The sequence below is a fragment of the Delphinapterus leucas genome, chromosome 18 (assembly GCF_059928025.1).
Source record: "Delphinapterus leucas isolate spDelLeu-1000000601 "Yukka" chromosome 18, BTC_Dleu_Yukka2, whole genome shotgun sequence".
Taxonomy (NCBI): Eukaryota; Metazoa; Chordata; class Mammalia; order Artiodactyla; family Monodontidae; genus Delphinapterus; species Delphinapterus leucas.
In genome coordinates, this window is record NC_143146.1 from 3,046,374 (window position 1) to 3,059,555 (window position 13,182).

Sequence of the window (13,182 nt, forward strand, 5' to 3'; positions counted from 1 at the left end):
GAGGAGCTTTTCTGTCGTGCAGCTTTCAAACGTTTCCATACTCGACGCGATGACTTTGACTAATATAGTAAAAAAATTATAACCACATTATATTTGAGTGTGAAACCAAAATGAAACTCCATCTCATTGTTCTGTGCACAGATTGTTTTCCTAGTTTTCATTTCCTCCGGCTGTGCGCTTGCCCGGAAAGGATCTGGGAGTTCGGTTTGCACAAGTAAAGGCGTCCAGCTCTAGACGGTCCCTGATGTACTGGTGCTCTTTGCTTTTTTGCTTCCCCTCAGACGGAGTAAAAACCTCAGCCGTTTCCCAGTGTCACAGCCTTGCAGACAAAACCCCGGGAAGGTGTGCCTTCTCAACACATTTTGCATCCCCCCTCCCCAAATATTTAAAAATGATGTTACTACTTTCGGCATTTCCCACTTAGTCTTGTTTCACATCCTGATTTTGCTTAGTTTTTTTGTTTGTTTTTTGTTCTTTTCTTCTCTTCAGGAAGAAGGATGCTCACTGACTTCAGTTCATTGTGTATAAATTATTAACTGTTCCTTGCCAGAATAAACTGGTGATATGCACACATGTCTTGCAGTAGAGAGTCTGGCTCTTTGCTGGCAGCTGTGTCACTAGGTATGGAAAGGCCTGATGCTGACACAAGCAGCTAACTTCAGATTGTCCCTCCCAGTCCAGAGGCTAGCCAGGCACCCTAGTCGGTTATTTAAACACCCTGTGGTCACGATGACAAAATACTTCCAAAAGAGGCAGCTCTAGAGCACTTTATTTGGGTCCAGAACTATTGACCCAGAGATTTAACATTTCCAAGGAGAGAAGGCAAGGAAATGAGCGAAGGGTCTCTATTTGGAAATATGAAACTCTGTTTGGACTTGGATTTTCTGATCGATGATATTAGCAAAGCAAAGCCAATTATGAGAGCTGGCTTTTCAAATAGCCAGGGCTTTGAAGAATGAGCCCCTCAGTGAGTGGGAAATCAAACTCATTACTGTTGAGTTTGGGCTTATTTTACTTTCCTTGTACGTCCCTGTCCTGGCTCTGCTGTATCCTTCAAATCTCATGTCATGTTTTAAGAGATTTGGCACGTGGACACCCTCTGATCACCAGTTGACTTAATGGGTATTATCATTTTGCCATACTTTCCCTGGTTTATTCAGAGAGAGAAAATTTATTAATATGAACATGACTTATGGCTGTATCAGAAAATCCATTTAAAATAATATCTGGCTAGTTTTAAAATTTGTCTCACTTTTCACACCATCAGTAACTTTTTTGTTGTTGTTGTTATTTTTTTTTGCTTACCTCCTTCCAAAATCAGCTGTTAGGGTTACCAAAAAGTTGAAATAATTTCCATATTGATCCAAGCAGAATGTCATTTAAAAATGCATTTTGAATGATAAGGTGCTGCCAGTCAAACCCTAATTCAGAAGCCGATAAAAATGATTCTCGGATTACGTGCTTTTGTGGAGTATCTGAATCCGTGTTACCTGCATTGGTACACCCAAAGGTCACCTACTAGGTGCCAGACAGAGATTGTACTTACTATTATTATTATTCACATGAAAGGCTGTTTGATTTTATATTTGATCATATCTGCTATGGCCATACTGTTCACTTACCGGTGGGTGGATTTTCTAAGCCAGTGATTTTTTTTTTCCTACCCCCCACTCCCCTCCCCAACTTTGCTTTCTTTGGCAAGGAAGGAGGAATAGGGTGCAGACCCAAGACAAAAATGTGCCCATAGTGTTATGATCGAGGGTCCTCGGTTCTGACTCACGCAGTCATGAGCTGAATGAATTCTTCCTTCTGCAGCCTCCAAACTCCCCCTCCAGCTGGTCTGTTTGATGCTTCTTCACAAATTATTTTTCAGGATCAGAAATGTGAACTTCCGCCAAAGTGTGGTGATGCCCGAGTAGGGTGTTGGCATCTCCAGACCATTAGTCACCATTCTGAGACTGAATGACCTAGAACTCAAACGGATACTTAATTCTGGTCTGAATGTGGACCACATTCTGCTGGGAATGTAATTTCAGAGAGAAGGGTGATTTTTGACTTAGTACCAGTGGCAGCGACATGAGCTCAGTATTCAGGAGTGAGCTTGGTGAAGATATAACCTAAATCATCGTGTTCTTCATGCATGGAGCTGGATGGGGATGAAGGGGAGAGCACCTCTGATACCACCCAGGAGAAACAGTGTGCCCAGCCTGTGTGTGTGAGTGCACACTTAGAGAATTATTAGTGTGTGTGTTAATGGTGTAGTCTCACACACACACACACACACACACACACACACACACACACACACACAAGTGTGGTTTAGAGACCGGAGGATCCTAAATGTTGTGTCTGCTCTGATTAAGCAGGTGATTTCAGAGGACTTGGTAACCCCCTGCCTCAGTTTCCCTGGCAGATCTGCTCCCCCACCCCCCACCCATCCTTCCTGCTTTCATCCCACACATGGGCCTTGAGCACATCTTCAGGCCACACCCCCCACCAGGCCGTGCATCAGTGAGTGGGGCCCACCCTCCTCCCCCAGGAAGGCTGTGGGCTCCTGAGAAGTACTGAGAAGGAAACAGGCAGATACAATTCAGGCTGGTAAACACTACAGTCAGGGTAAACCTAGGGCCACAGGAGCACCTAACCTAGTTTTGGGGAGCTCAGAGGAAGCTTCCAGGAGGATATCCCACCTCTGACTCTGAGGAAGGAATGGGAACCATAGACCTGGCGTCTTGTTTTCATATGAATTGTCATGTGCATCATACTCAGAAGGTTGCATAGCTCTTCCTTTGCCCTTTCACACATCAGGCTGTCTTTGCATGTAAAGGAGACCTTAAGGTTCCCTCCTTCGAGGTAGCAAGATGCCATTGCTTGTATGACTAACAGCCGTGATATCTGAACTTTCCCCTGGGAGGGGTGGAGACACAAGGAGGTCTAGGAGAGCGGCGATAAGACCCCAGCTCAACCAAAGGCCCCCTCCGGAGGTGGCAGGTGGATTGGGATGTCTGCAGAGTTACAGCACGGATGACTGATTGTAGGCGGGAGTGCCTTTAGGAGCTGACGGAGAACACCTCCCCTCAGGGGGCAAGGGCATGGGGGAATTCACAAAACCCTGCATTATCCATTAACAGGACTGTCTTCAGATTTCTCGGAACTGGGGAGGATGGCCATCACTGAACAAGTTCGGTTATCTAGTTTAGAACTGGTAGAGATTTTGCAGACAAACTGAACCCACAGGTGACCCGCTGAAACAAATCCTTTTAGAGATGGAGGGGGCGTCAATCAGTGAATAATTTACAGCACCTGTCTTGATGAGGTATACGATGTTTGTTCTAGCAACGGTTCCAGAAACTGGACAAGCATTAGCCTCATTAAAATGTCTCTCAGGCGGATTGGGTATTTTGAGTTCTTGAGCTCAAATAAGCAAAAGCAACAATAGAATGCCTAAAATAATATCAGAGCATTGTTCTGCTCTTATTAAACAACCACTAAGAAATGTCAGCTATAGAACAATACAAAAGACATATTCCTCCCATTCTTGTGCGCACAATGAAAGAGATGTGAACCAGAAAATGGTTCAATCGTCAGTTTCTTTTGAGGAGTTTACCGCCTGAAGAATGACTCTGGGGTTAGCATTTTATAGTCCGGCACACGGGGACCGGTTCCGTCCTGTATTTCCCTCCATTGTTCTCCTGGTCTTAGTCCTGTGACATCAGTCTTTCTTGGGGTCCTTTCTGTTTCCCTGCTTCTCTGTTCTTCCTCTTCCAGAGCCCTCAGGGTGGGTGGGCCCCGGGGCTGGGCTCCAGCAGGCTTCTCTTTTTCTCCACCCTCTCCACTCCCATGATTTGTCAGCATTTCGTGAAGGGGACTCCAAACCTTTCTCTTGAACCCCAGTCTGGTCTCCTCACGTTCGCATGGAACATCTCGCCTCCGCTGTGCTGCTTTGATTGCACACTTAGCAAATATGTCCAGAACCGAGCTTGCCACCTTTCACCAACCGACTCCCCTTCTTCCCAAGTGGCCCGTTTTGGTCATTGATGCCCCAATATTACCTGATGCTCAACCCAGAGACCGTGGCTTCATGTGGAGGCCTCACCCTCCCCTCCTTTTTAACCTTCACGTCACCCAGGCACTCATTCCACCCTTCCCCCTTCTACCTGTCCCTCGGAGCCCCCTTGGCCGTCTCTTCCCATGGCTGCGACGCCATTCCAGGTCTACTTGCTCTGTGCCAGGATCGCCACGAATCCCTCCCGCTCCTGCCCCCCTTTCAGCCTTCTCTTCTCCCCAGCCCACTCCTCACGTTGTGCTGAGTCTGTCTTCAGAGATCCCGCTGTGACCACGTGATTCCTCTGCTCAGCATCTGACAGTGGCTACCTCCTGTCTGACCAAAAGTCTCCAGCTCTTTGGCTGGGTGGTTTTCATTTGTTCATTTTTAATAAAGACTCTATTGTTTAGGGCAGTTTCAGGGTCAAGGCGAAATTGAGAGGAAGGTACAGAGATTTTCCATCTACCCTCTGTGTCCCCACAAGCACGGCCTAGCCCTCTATCAGCATCCCCCACCAGTTGGTGTGTTTGTCACAACTGGTGAACCTACACTGACCCACTGTCCGTAGTTTACCTTAGGGTTCACTCTGAGTGTTGTATATCACTGGGTCTGGATAAATGTGTAATGGCGTGTAGCCATCATTATAGTATCACACAGAGTATTTTCACTGCCCCAAAAGTCCTCTGTGGTCCTGCCTCTTCATCGCCATCTCTCCCCAAACCCTGGCGACTATTGTTCTTTGTACTGTCTCCATAGTTTTGCCTTTTCATGTAGCTGGAATCATACATTATGTAGATTTTTCCCATTGGCTTCTTTTTTTTTTTTAACATCTTTATTGGAGTACAATTGCTTTACAATGGTGTGTTAGTTTCTGCTTTACAACAAAGTGAATCAGTTATACATATACATATGTTCCCATATCTCTTCCCTCTTGCGTGTCCCTTCCTCCCACCCTCCCTAGCCCACCCCCTCTAGGTGGTCACAAAGCACCGAGCTGATCTCCCTGTGCTATGTGGCTGCTTCCCACTAGCTATCTACCCTACGTTTGGGAGTGTATATATGTCCATGCCACTCTCTCACTTTGTCACAGCTCACCCTTCCCCCTCCCCATATCCATTGGCTTCTTTCACTTATTCATGTGCATTTAAATTTCTTCCGTGTCTTTGCATGGCTTGATAGCCCATTCTGTGGTCTGCATGGACCACAGTCTATCCACTCATCTACTGAAAGACACCTTGGTTGCTTTCAAGCTTTGGCTGATTTTGAATACAGCTTCTGTGAACATCTGTGTGCAGCTTTTTGTGTGGACCTAAGTTTTCAACTCCTTTGGGTAGATACCAAAGTGCACAACTGCTGGATCATATGGTAAGGGTATGTTTGGCTTTGTAAGAAACCAGCAAACTCTCTTCCAAAGTGGCTGAGCCATTCTGCATTCCCATCAGCATGAATGAGAGTTCCTGTTGTTCCACATCCTTGCCAGCATTTGGTGTTGTCAGTGCTTTGGATTTTGGCCACTCTGATGGATGTGTAGTGGTATCTTCCTGTTGTTTTAATTTGGCCTGTCTTTACATACCCTTCGCCATGTGGGTTCATGGACTTATCTGGTCTTCGTCTTCATACTCCCCAGCATGCAGGGTGGGTAGTTGTCATGAAGGACTTACCTCTGTGTTCCATGGAGCAGTGTCATCTCTTTGAGCCTCGGGTCCCTGATCCATCGCATGAGGACAGCACAACGTCTGCAGACACCTTTAAGATGTTCAGAGAGGTTGTACGTGGGAAGCAAGTAAACCCTGAGAACACGATAGCTGTTATCACTGCTACGTGGCTGGGATCTCATTGTCTCGTGTATGTTGGTTCAACACCCTTGATGATTTTGAGATGCTGGAGGACAGAGCTTCTTTGAAAAATGCCCCCACTGTCTGGGGGAGTACCTGATGCATGGAGGGAAGTCGTGAATTACTTGTAGTGGGTTCAGTGATCCTGCCTGACTTTCTCTCTGGACCCTGGGGAGGCCTGGCGGGAGCTGAGTGCCTGCTCCCGGAAATTATGTTGCGTTGCTGACCCCGTAGCAGTTTTAGGCAACACAAAGGAAAGTAATGCCAAACGAAGGTGTTTCCTCTTAATTTGGAATTTGGAGCAGATATTCCGCCGTAGACTAAACACGACTTGGAAATACACACAAGGCTGAACTCTTTGTGTAAATAGTTTATTCCGTGGCTTAGTAATATTCCTGCTTTGCTAGGTTTGGTTTGTAGTCTGCACACTATAAGAACATTTAAAGTCATCTGAGTTTTAAAGCTTGCTTGATTTGTGGTCAAGTAAAAGACAAATGCCAAGCGTCCGAATCAGACATTAAGGCAATATGTTACATGCGTATGTGTTGGTTCTCTCGCTGGTAGAGGAGAATGATCCAGTGTCCTCGTCTTTTCCCGCTCATCAAGACTTTGTTAGGAGTTTTGGAGTTTATTACTGGATGCAGGTCTTTGTGTGCTGGGTGCATTTCTTTCTAATTCAGATAACAGCAAGAGATGCTGGCTGTGACCTGGGAGAGGCCAATGTGATGTCAGTTGCCCTGTTCCCATTTCACCAAATTTTCTGACAGCTGGAGACCCATGGTAGAGTCACTCACACAGAGTTGAGCTGATTCAATAAACCTTGTCCAACTCAACAGAATATGTAGAGACAATATTCCTGTATTTGACGTTTAATTGAAATTGTTAAAAAATTTTATTGAGTTTTGCTTTAGAAAATCAGCATATTCCTTTAGAAAATCAGCATATTCCTTTATGAAGAACAAAACTCAGGGTTTTATAGTTGGAGCTCAGTGTTTCCAACGCTGTTTGCACAAGCTTTTCCCAGCTGCCACTCACACACCTAGAGCTGAAGAAGGCTCAGAGGATCAAGGTGCATGGCAGCCTGTGTCTTCACTTCAGAGAGATAGACACTCCTAACAGCCCCCCGTTAGCATATGGGGCATCTTTGAGGGTGCTAAGTCAGCATTGGTTTCCTGTTTCAGAATGTTACAAATGGGCCCAATGATAACTATTGTGGTGTTTTTCCTTCATTTCTATTAAAGAAGTAACATTTATGTATATTTTAATCAGTGGCAGATTTGACTACTACATTTCTAACAATACTTTATTTTAAAAGAGTAAGCATATTATAAGAAAAAGCAATCAAAGTTTATTCTAAAATCCAGTTATCCTTTTATGCAAGTAATGACTTTCTCTTGAGCATGAGAGTTTTAATTTCCATAATTTCCATATCATCCAAGAGCATCAGCTTTAAAATGTCATTTTTAAATACAAGCAACTCCTTTTCCTCATTATCTTTGATTTTCGAGTTGCGTTTTGGCATTTTTTAAGGAATAAAACTTTAATGTCACGGAGTTATTACAGAGTTGCACGAGACTTATTTGCCAGGTCCAGACTGTTCTTGCATTAAAGCTTGAGTTAAGGAGATATTATTATCATTATTACCTATAATGTGCAAAGTTTCATTAGGGAAAAAGGCTGCATAATTATAGTTTGGTCCATTTTTGTTTGCAGTGTCCATTTGGAAAATACTTGATCTAACTATGTATCTTAAATAGAAGTCATTGTATACTGTGGGAGAATTCAGCCTAACTCCAAGAACTCTAAAATTAGCCAGGCAAAAGAAATGCCTATTTCTCTATGAAGTTTGCATTAAACTCCTGGAAAGACAATTGCAGTGTTTCAGATACATCCAGAGAGGAACATAGCCCAGCGACACACTCTGCCCACATGGGGTGGCAGGCACTTCATGGGAGCACATGGGTGCTGCTTTGAATCCCAGCTCTGCCTCTTACAGCTGTGTGGACGTGTGCAACTTACTTCTCTCTCTGTCCACCTTTTGTCATCTGTAAAATGGGGACAGCAGTAGTGCCTCGATTCCAGGACGGGCATGAGGATTAAACGAGCTAACGTTTGTAAAGCGTTTATACCGTGCTGGCTGCATGCTCGTTAAATGAGCAAATTCTGAGGAATAAATAGCAAAGTAATTATATCATCAGGGCATCTTGAGGCTGGAGAAACACAGAAGGCCACCAGAGTAGTGGGTCTGGAACTGAAGCTCACAGCAGAATCCCCTGGAACGGTGGGTGGGACACAGACGCCCGGCCCCCTTCCCGGCTTCTCTGATTAGGGGTGTGGGTGCACCTGAGAATCGCATTTCCAACAGGCGGTGCTGGTGGTGGAGGTCCGGGGACCACAGATCTCGTCCATTCTCTTCACTTACAGGGGCAGCCGCTTGATAGATGTGAGCTCTAGACATGCTGCTCTGGGAGAGTGGTCTGCACTCAAGCAGAAGCTGAGCCTTTGTATTTAAAATGACTCTCCTGAGTCTGATGTTCCCTTTTTCTTGATGTTTCCCTTTTTCTTGTTACTGCAGCACTTCCAGCCCTGTGGTGCTATTTGGGGGGTTAGGAGTGGGAAGGTCCTGATGCAGGCATGTGTGGCGCCAGGATGCTGGAGGAGAGGGCGTGGCCGATGGGAAATGGGGACAGCTGGAGCCCGGAGAAGACCCTTGTCCTCTGTGGTCCTCCCGTCCCCATCAAGACATGGGACATGGGTGTTCTCAGGATGATCCACTGTATGTCAGAGTTTTTCCATCTTTAAGGCCCTCCATCCTCACCTTGGCATCTGCTGATGGTGGGCTCGGTGTTTGCGTAGAGGCTGGTCGAGCCAGAACCCACTCAGGTTTGTGAGTAGGACCCCCAGGGTGTGCCTTCACCTTCTTGCAGTGCCCACCGTCGCCCACCTCCTCTGAGCCTTGGCCTCCTGGGCCCCTGAATGAAGGATTCCTATTTTGTGTCTTCTTATGGCCAAATCCATTTCCTGGAGATTATAGACCACTTGGGGTTAGCGGTTTAAGATAACTCGTAATTTTTGGTCAGGAAATGGCCTGTAAAATTAAGATGAACTTGCCAAAGCAGGAAGATGGGTTAGTGATGGGAAAAAATACTACAATATGGGTAGTGCAGCCCCTGGGTCCGTGTATTTCGGATAAGTACGCAGACCTGGTCCAGGATCAGCCCCAGTCGCTGATAAGCTGGGGGTGACGCACTCTTTATCACACGGGATGAGCAGCAATCTTCTCGATTCATCCCTCATTCACACCTTATCTTTAACAAACATTTGTGCATGTAAACATTATGCTAACAACAGTTTGTTAAAGTAACTCTGAGCAAATAGCTATTGGACGCCATAGTAATAATTAAAATTTGTTTTCCTAAATACCAGAAAATAATAAAAATTGTATTTCTTTATTCTGAAATTCAGGCTTTTAAAACTTTTTTTTCTTTTAACGTATACATTATATATTTATTAAAGGCAGAAAAAATGTCTCTTCCACTTAAATCCACATCATTTATCATTTTGAAAACTTAAGGTTTTCAAAACCTAACCAGCTTCCATTTCCTCTGTTTTTTTTTTTTCTGTCAGGAACTCAATTTTGTTCAGCTTCCCACCACTTCCTATCATGAAAGGGAAGATGAGTTCATTCCCAGCTCCAGAGATGGAGTCTGGTTAATCCATAAATGGATTTCTCCTAGAGTTTCCTACTGATTTAGACATAGACACATGACCTGAGTGGGCCCAGTCAGACTAAAGGGAAAGACTTGCATTCTGTGCTTCATGTGAAAGATTTGTCTCTGTGGCTTCAGCTTGCTGGGAGCAAGGCTTAGAGGGTCAGTTGACACAGGGAACCAACTTCCCCTTTGCAACCACAAGGAGAACCAGACTCAAGATAAGGCCAGTGCTTAAGACAGCAGAACAGGTCAGGAAGAACTGAAGTTTTTCATGAAATTATCGATTCCCTTAGAGTCCACCAATCAGGCTTTTAAAACTTGAAAATTTTCTATAATTAATCATTTTCTATTTTTTCTTGTTGGCCTTAGATTTTCTCTTCTTTCGTGGAGGTTATTATCCATTAATATGTTACAGAGGTATTTGTATTTTTCTTTTGACTGGATAATTTGTTTAAAACATACATAACTTTGGGCATTGTTTTAGACTAGAAGCCAAATTTGTGGTCAAAGTGCCATTTTTTTCTTCACATCAGTGAAAGTAAAACAGGCAAGGCTAAGAATTCACTTCAGCACACAGCACAAATTAATATATTCTTAGCTCAGTATCTTGCTTCTGGCATTCAAAATAATTTGAAATTGCATTCAGTAAGTGTGTGTTGAGTACTCATTCTGGGTCAAAAAATACACAGGCAGTTAAAATTGTTCTTATACTTTGTATTCTGATATACGCTCAAGGTAAAGTAAGAGTAATTTTAATAATGGTGTAATAGATATGACACTAAAAAATTAAAACGTTCACTGTTCTCTTTTTGCCCCAAAAGTTTTCACTTAGCTTCTGAAACTCTAGGTGAGAACATCATACAATCACAGACTCTGGAGCCAGACCTCATGGATTTGAATCCTTGATTTACCAGCAACTAGCTGTTTGACCTTGGGCAACCTACTCAACCTCTCTGTGCCTCAGTTTTCTCATTTCTATAATAGGGGTAATAAAGCTAATTCTTTATGGGTTTGTTGTGAAGATAGTACATGTGATAATACATGTAAAGCACATACATGAGTGACTGCCACATCCTTAGTCCAAGAAATGTTAGCTTGTAGTATTGATTTCATTATTATATTATTGATATGTATCTGTAATTGAAACTATGCAGACTGAAAACTATCTTTCTTTTACTTGCACTTCATTCCTTAAAATGAGATAAGCTTCTTGGATAATTATTAGGATTATAATGCTGTTCACACACAAGTTAATTGAATATGTTTTAATTGCATTTTTTTTTAAACCAACACACTTTGTAATTAACTCTTTTTTAAAAAAAATTATTTATTTATTTTTGCTGTGTTGGGTCTTCGTTTCTGTGTGAGGGCTTTCTCTAGTTGTGGCGAGCGGGGGCCACTCTTCATTGCAGTGCGCGGGCCTCTCACTATCGTGGCCTCTCTTGTCGCGGAGCACAGGCTCCAGATGCGCAGGCTCAGTAGTTGTGGCTCACGGGCCCAGTTGCTCCGTGGCATGTGGGATCTTCCCAGACCAGGGCTCAAACCCGTGTCCCCTGCATTAGTAGGCAGATTCTCAACCACTGGGCCACCAGGGAAGCCCCTAATTGCATATTTTAAGGGAATAATTCTATCCTTAAAGTATTCCTAGATGTAAAACTGGGCTTTGAAGCATGACAACAGTAAAACCAACAAAAGCAAATTGAAATGAAATGTACTGTAGCGATTTCCTACAGGAAGCGGCAGTGTTACCACTGTTTCAGTCTTTGTGAGATATTCTGACCGTTGGTAATTTATAGCCACTTGGAAGAGTACTGTCGTCCATCGATTTCTTCCTCTTAGTGACTAATGTGGAAAGTGCATAATTTCATATGACTTGTGCAAAACTGGAATCACCCTGGAGACCTTTCTCCCTGACCTTGGTAAAATGGGAAAAGCATCTCTTCCTTAGCACGGGAAATGGAGGGTTCCCAGGGCTCTCTTTCCTCAACTTTTCAGACTCATGTGGTTTCTTGGAGTCTGATCATTGATTCCGGTAATTTTCCACCAAGGCATCCACTTAATGGGTCTGACTCAAGGCCACAAGCTTACCTTTTAGTGATCGATTTATCACTTCTAATCAGCCCCTCCTGAGTCTGCCGGTCCTGGATGTCAGCGAGCGGTTTGGGTATGAGTGCAGATGTGAGGACAGATTCCAGGGGAGGCTCCGTCCAGGGCTGGAAAGCACACGTGGCATTGAGTTTGATTCTCTGCTGGAGGGGCTGCGTCTCTGTCTGCCTTGGACTGACGTTTTCCGTGATAGAAAATGTCTAAGGGGCACCAGAGGTGGGGCTGCCAGCCATATAAACATCTGCTGTGAGATCCATTTCGAATTCACCTTAGGTGGAGGTCAGAAAGCCATAGAGTGGGACAGGGCAAGAGGAAAATCCCAACATGTGACAGATTGAGGATGTTTATCCATCAAGGAGGCTAAGAATGGTATCGCCCCATACATCCTGATTAAAAGAGCCTTTTTGCAGAGGTCTCTACGTGTCTTAAAGAAATGAGTCTTATTTGTACATTTTTACAAATGATCATTTATAGGATGTTAGGGCTTTTGTATATTAAGTGCCTTCAGTTAACAGCCACATGCAAATATACATACATGTATCTATATATAAATATACACATATATTAGCTATATGCACACCATGCATAGAGTGTGTATATCAATGTAATTACCGGTATTCATGCCTTCATTGGCACATTCACTCACGTAATTAGTATTTATTGTACACCCAGGCCGTGGAACAAAACAGACAAGTATTGCTGCCCTCAAAGGTTGTGTGTGGAATTAATACAAATAATTTTGGCCTTAGATCATGCTGAACTAGAAATTATTTTAAAAGATGTCCCTCTTGGCAGTTTTAGGAATGGCTCAGCCTCAGAAATTCAGCTTGGTTAAAAGAGTTATAAATATAAGGAAGAGAACTGAATTTTCTTGTAGGAACTATTACTTACTTTGTATCTTTATAGTAAATTCATGAGGCTAGCAGACATTCAGGGTTGTTCTGTTTATTTAGAAATTAGGAATTTTGAAATATCTCTAGGGTGGGAAATGAATTAGCTGGGTTCTCCTCTCTGCCCTGGGAATTATGCAAGGCTGGCCATGGGAAAACAACTTGGATTTAGGGTAGACAAAGGCATCAGATGTGGAAATACCAGATGTAACGATGGAGACTTCAAAAAGCAAATGTGTTTCTACAGTGTTCTTGACTTCCAGGCATTTTGATGAGAATGGCATGTGTCACAACAGTGATGATGCAAGACTATTGTCCTTTGCCTTACAGTTGCATTGCTGTGTGGCCAAGTCAGCAAGACCCTGGCTGAAGAGGCTTGAGGCAAGCAGTCAGAAAGGGGGGTGCTTTGAGCAGGGCCTCACCCCGAGGACCTCCAGTCCCTAAGGGGACGGTAGTCACGCCACCCCACTGTGTATGGCCACCCCGGTGGGACAGACTGTGTAATAGCACCGACAAAGGCAGAGTGGGTATCCTTCGGCTCAGCGCCTGCTCGAACCTGGAGGACTTCTGGTCACAGTTAGTCCTTGAGCCCT

At 44.1% G+C, this 13,182-nt stretch overlaps 1 protein-coding gene across 1 annotated transcript in view; it reads left to right on the forward strand.

Annotated features, from left to right (window-relative positions):
• Positions 1-13,182, forward strand: part of COL4A1 (collagen type IV alpha 1 chain) — a 150,621-nt gene that overhangs the window by 1,008 nt on the left and 136,431 nt on the right. The gene's annotated exons all lie outside the window — the stretch shown is intronic.